The sequence below is a fragment of the Artemia sp. Qi Xiang Cuo genome, chromosome 19, assembly GCF_049724085.1.
Source record: "Artemia sp. Qi Xiang Cuo chromosome 19, ASM4972408v1, whole genome shotgun sequence".
Taxonomy (NCBI): Eukaryota; Metazoa; Arthropoda; class Branchiopoda; order Anostraca; family Artemiidae; genus Artemia; species Artemia sp. Qi Xiang Cuo.
This window is the reverse complement of record NC_142812.1, coordinates 61,102,925-61,108,924: the sequence shown is the minus strand read 5'-3', so window position 1 is coordinate 61,108,924 and position 6,000 is coordinate 61,102,925. Positions and strand designations below refer to the sequence as shown.

At 32.6% G+C, this 6,000-nt stretch overlaps 1 protein-coding gene across 1 annotated transcript in view; it reads left to right on the top strand.

The window, feature by feature from the left end:
• The first annotated feature begins 465 nt into the window (after positions 1-465).
• The window catches only part of GLS (glutaminase), a 163,255-nt gene continuing 157,720 nt past the window's right edge, over positions 466-6,000 (top strand). Inside the window, exon 1 of the mRNA XM_089105393.1 lies at positions 466-540. The gene's annotated coding sequence lies outside the window, so the exon portion shown is untranslated. The remainder of the gene's footprint in view (positions 541-6,000) is intronic.

Sequence of the window (6,000 nt, the reverse complement as noted above, 5' to 3'; positions counted from 1 at the left end):
TTTTATATGGAAGGATCTTTGTTTTTGTGACCACGGTCCTTAGGCCTTTGTCCATAATATCTAGATTCTATTATATTACCACTTTATTCGTTATCGAGACTCTTTGAAAATTGCAGCATAAATATTATACAGTAGCAAAAATTCCTAAACTCTCCGTCAAAGCTTTTGGGACACGCTAGTCGTAGACCTTTCTTCATTTTCCGCCTTCACGCACGGACAATTACAAATTTTTAGCACATAACGATGAGATTATGGGAGACCTATTGCTCTGAACTTATTGCTTTGATGTATTGGTAACTTAGCCTCGCGCGCGCTGTGATGTGTCCCATTTCTTAACCAAATTTTTGCAACTGTTCAATATTTATACTGTGTTGACAACTCAACGGAAAAAATTTAGCTACCATCTTTTTTCTATGTTAAGACTGCAAGAGACATCTAATCAACCTAGAAGTGGAAAAAAAAGTTTGAAACCTAAAAACGTGCAGTCAAATAAAAAGCAACCAATCTACATACAATATTTTCACTTACAGGAACTCTTTGGTATGTTTTCAGTCGGCTCTTCATTTTCATACTTGAAATTATTTACAATTACTTCAATGATTTATATACTTGAACGATAAAAATACACAACATTCTGTTACTAATTTAGGTACAAGGTGAACACACAATAATAGCCTACTTGATTGATTTGTTTTTATACTCTTTCCAAATATAATAACTGTTTCATTCACAAAACGCATGCTTCTCCCCTTGATTGCTCTAAATATTGCCACAACATATAGGTGTGTACCAAACAAAAAACAACCACTTAAACAAAAATGTTCTTACTTTATATCTATTGCACAAAATTTTCAAAACAAAAAATCATGGACACAAATAGTCAACTGGAGTTTATTAATAGTTGCTTGATTGATCTCAGCTAGTCTCAGCTGTTCTCAGCTCAGTTGGGGGGTCTTTCACCACAGATACTTCTGGCTGACCATTTATTTGTATCCCTAGGCTATTTTTTTTATGATGATCATGATGAAATCAGCACTGATTTTGTAAATTGGTGCCAAAAACAAGGAAATTTTTCAAGCTCAAATCAATGCTGATTTCTTTGAAAATTGGTGCTGGTTTGAAAATCAGTTCCTGAAATCAGCTATGTGCCCAGCCCTTAAGTCAATAATGTGACCTGCCAAAAATTTACCATATGTAGCACCATTAGATCCCTTATTTTATACTTCTTTTCAATATAATACTTGTTACTCTGAGAATGAATGATAGCTACTACCCCAGTGATTTCACACAGGCTACAACCCTAAGGTGTTGGCCTAACTTTGGTTGTTTGGCTCTCCAGAAGGAAGCACCATACAATTTTTAAAACTACTTTAGGGTGATACTAGACAATTATGGCTCTTCTGAAGGATACATCTTAATAAAATAAATACAGTAGGCCTACCATTGAATTTCTTATATTATCCTCCTTTTCACTGTAATAGTCCTAGTCTTTACCCTGACAATGCACCCCATCCCCTCCTCTGATAAACCCATACATAACCCTGATAATGCATTTCTTTGTTGTTTTTTCCAAGTTTTGATTTGTTGTATATGGTAAGAAAACAGTATCAAATTGAGCAAAATTATGTAAAACTAAAATCCTTACACCTTGTTACCAGAGACAAATTGAGAAAAATTGTATATATCAATGAATAGCTAGAAATCTAAGCTATGCATCAATATGGCTATTATTAAAGTTATTTAAGATCAAACACTTGAAATTATTAGTTTATTGATTTATCTACAATGACTTCTTTTTGGAAAAACCAATCATCCTATTTTGAGATATATATCCTTTCAGTGTTTCAGTTTCATTCACATATTAACAGAAAGCTGATTTTCTTCTGATTCTAAAAATGTAACTTTTATAGCTTGATATTTATTCTATAAATCAAAAATATTATATATATTGTTTTCTTTTTAATTGCTTGTCAAAACAAAGGCCACATTTTTAATTTATGCTGACAAGATCTTGGTGAAAATTTTACCTAAAAGGTGCAACTTCTGTTAATAACCAGTCATTGCATCATGCTGTAGTAATATATAGGTGGTCCAAAAACCTGTCTCTATTTTTCCAGAATGCCAAAGAAAAGTGGTCTTTCCAAAAAGAGGTCTTTTACCCTAATACATAGACCTACCTCTTGTGTAGATTCAAAAATATCCAATTTAGCCTGTGAGTGATTGAATATTAAATAAAAAAATATGGCACTTGTGTATTACATCCTACACTAAGGGCACCAGCAAAAAATCTTCTGGGGGGAGCCAGACACCAAATAGCAGTGGTGGTTTGGTGACAGTTTAGGTGGTTTAGGGCACTAAACTACAACTTTGCCCCAAAGAGGACGAATTTGCAGTCAATTTAAAATCCTGAGAAGCTAATTGATTTAAAAGTATCAATAACTATATTTTAGGCTTCCCAGTTGCAAAAGAAGTAATGTCACATGGTGGTAGCACTAGATTCAACCAAGTTGAATTGCTTTATTTGTAACAAAATCAGGCTATGTTTGGTGATCTGTAATTGCATATCATCTATATGGGGGGGGGGGGTCATTTTTTAGGTGGGGGTAGGTTAGATTCCTACAAAAGTAAATTTTAATGGACAAACTGCTTACTCTTTGTGGTAAAGCTTTCTAATTTAGTTAATTATTAATTTAGTAAAAATATATTAAGATGCAAATACAAAGTTTCAAAATACCACTTTTTATTAAGATAAGGAACATCCTGCCAAGTTTCTGTTTAACAGGAAATTTAGAAATTACCACTTCCTAGCATTTACGTGGGCTGGTTAAAGGAAGGTGTGGTTGACAAAAATGTATAAAAGATACATTTTATCGGAAGATTTAGACTGATACTAACTTTATGCCGGACTGACCTCTGGTCCGTTGTTTTTAGAAATATCTCGGAATCTTGTCTTATCATTGTAAGTGTCTAAGTATCTTATTTTATATTATTGTAGTTTCTGAGACTTGTGGTCTACTTGGGACAGCCAGTCCCAGTAGAATATCTATATCTGTTATTATTATGTGTAAAATGAATAAAAGTATTGTATTTTAGACAACCTCTCCACAATCTACCTTTAGCCCCTCGAACATACCCAGTCGGTACGCCTCATTAGTTCGGTCATAGCCTAAGGCACACTACCAAAGTTTAATTACCTTAGGGCCAGAGTTTATCTCCCCTATAAAGGGAAAATAAAGGCATCTACGACTACAACCCCCAAATACCATAAAATACACTTCACAACAACTTTACAACATCTTCATGAAGCTTCAGATAAAAGTTGAAAGCAGAAGGGGGAGTAGGAATCAATTGAAATGTTTCTCTATACAGATAATATGTTACATTCCCATATTTACCAGCACAGAGGTGGAAAAGGCAAGGCAGGTCAACATCAGTCCTGCCATGAAATTTCTTTGGGTGGCAAATGCTGCTAGGAACTTAGTTTTCAGCAATTTTAAATGGTAATATTTTTCTTTTCTTGTTTATATCAAGTACTTCAATGTATTTAAAAAAAAAATATGCAATAAATTTATCCATAAGAAAATCCTATTGTAGAGGTTGTGGCCTCAGTTATGTAGAAGATCCAAAGTCTCACAGAATTTCTATCCATACAAACAATAACACTCCTTATTATCCAACCGAAATTCTTTAATAGTAATATTAATAAGGACTTTTCACCAAAATTACTATTCATCACCAATTATTTAAATATATTCCGATTATATCCAAAGTTGAAATGGAAACATAGGATGGTACTAATCAATGTACAATTATTGATTGACATATTTTATAAGCAATTAACCAATGGTCTATGGGACCAGTATCTCAAATTATATTTTGGTTAAGCCTGGGTATGATTTGGAAAACAATCAGAAATTAAATAAAGAAATAGCTATTCAAATGAAAGCAAGGAAAAGATTTGAAACCTATTCAAACAGATTATTCTTTGTATGAAGGGGGCTGTCTCCTCCTTAACTCCTTACTTCTCACTGTGAAATTTGACTTTTTCCCAAAAAACTTTTTAATGAGCAAGGTGTCAAGAATTATATACAAAGTAATTTATATTTGTTTTAAGTTTGAAACTTGTTCCTTATTTTAGTTGGAAAACCTTTTCTATTTTTTTAATTACATTTCATGAAACTGTAAGTTTTATGAATACAATACTTTTGGTAATGCAGAAAATCAATCAATATTTCAATGATCTCTGTTTGGATTCTGATGGGTAATTAAGCAGTTCATGGTAACAAACTGTTAGTAAGGAGTGACCTGGCTCAACAGTAACCAAAACTATAAAAAAGAGAATTTCGATAATAATAGATACATCAAAAGACTTGGCTTGTTATGCTGATTCCAAATATGTAAAATTCATTAAGTTTAATGTTACTCATCAAAAGTTACAAACCTGAGAAACTTTGCCTGATTTTCAGAAAAAGGGGGAGACCCCCTTGAAGTCGTATAATTTTAATGAAAATTACACCATCAGATTTGACATATCAAAGAACCCTATTGTAGATGTTTCAAGCTCATACATGCAAAAATGTGGAATTTTGTAATTTATACCAGAAGAAAAATCATGAATGCATGTTTATTTGTTTTTTGTTTTTTTTTTCCTGGAGTTAATTGTATTGACCCATTGGGCATAGAACGTCAGGAGAGGCTCATTCTAATGGAAATGAAGTTTTATTGCCCTTTTTAAGTGACCAAAAAAAAAAATTGGAGGGCAACTAGGCCCCCTCCCGTGCCACTCTTTTCCCAAAATCATCAGTTCAAAATTTTGAGATAGCTTTTTTGTTCAGCATAGTTGAAGGGCCCAATAACTATGTCTTTAGAGATAATATGACCTTCTACAGTTCCTGGGGAAAGGTTTTTAAGTTATAAAATTTGCACTTTGTTTTATTTGTTATTAGGAATTATGCATACATTTTTTCGGTGGGGAGGGGAGGACAAACTTTCTGCTGGGAGAGTTTTCAATAGAGAGGATAGTTTCCAGGGGGTGAAAAATTTCTTTATTTGTCTTACTTTCTCTTTACCAATCCAATTTTATGTGTGGAGATGTTAAGGGTAATTGTCCAGGCTAAATTTTCGCAAGGATTGGCCTGTGAACATCTATTGATATTTAAGCCGGATTAAATTTGGAATAAATTACAGTGGATTGTAGTGACCGTCAGTTTCGCAATAAGTGAAATAATAAATTTATGTTTACGGACTATTTTACCATTTGGATATATTTACTCAAATATTGACGAAGACCACACTGCCTTTCCATATCAAACAAATACAACTTAAAAACAATAGGGAAATTTTTTCCAAGACAGTGCAATTTAAATCGGTGAATATTTCGGCCCTAAAAAAAATATTTCCTTAAATAGGGACTTAGGAGAATATTCACTGAATTCTTTATACTCAAATTTAATTAAAAATGATCTAACAAAATATTTTATTAAACCAATTGACAATAGTATTGAACCCATTACAAAAAGGCCTTTAAGAATAGCTGATAAAAAAGCAAAATTAGCTTTGAATACTTGCAGTTAATAATTTCATTTTATTTCGTTTGAATGAATTAATCTTCTCTCGTCATTTTATTTGTCATTCCTGGTTGAACTTTGTTGAAGTAAGGATACTGGGGCTGTTCTAAAGGCTTTTTACAGGCGTTTTTTTAAAAGCATTTTCAGTTTCAAACTTCGTATTTTAATGTAAGTTTGTTTTTATATATATTTTTTCTTTAATGTTGTGCTGAAGACGGCCCTTGGAAATAGGGCCGAAATATTCACCGATTTAAATTGCACTGTCTTGGAAAAAATTTCCCTATTGTTTTTAAGTTGTGTTTGTTGGATATATTTACTCACTCATATAAGATCATATATTATCTTACTATCTTTTCTATTTGGACTGATAATCTGATTATAATTTGAATGTGCAAAATAGCGAGCAGAAGAGGGGAGTTTTTGGTTGCAAGGG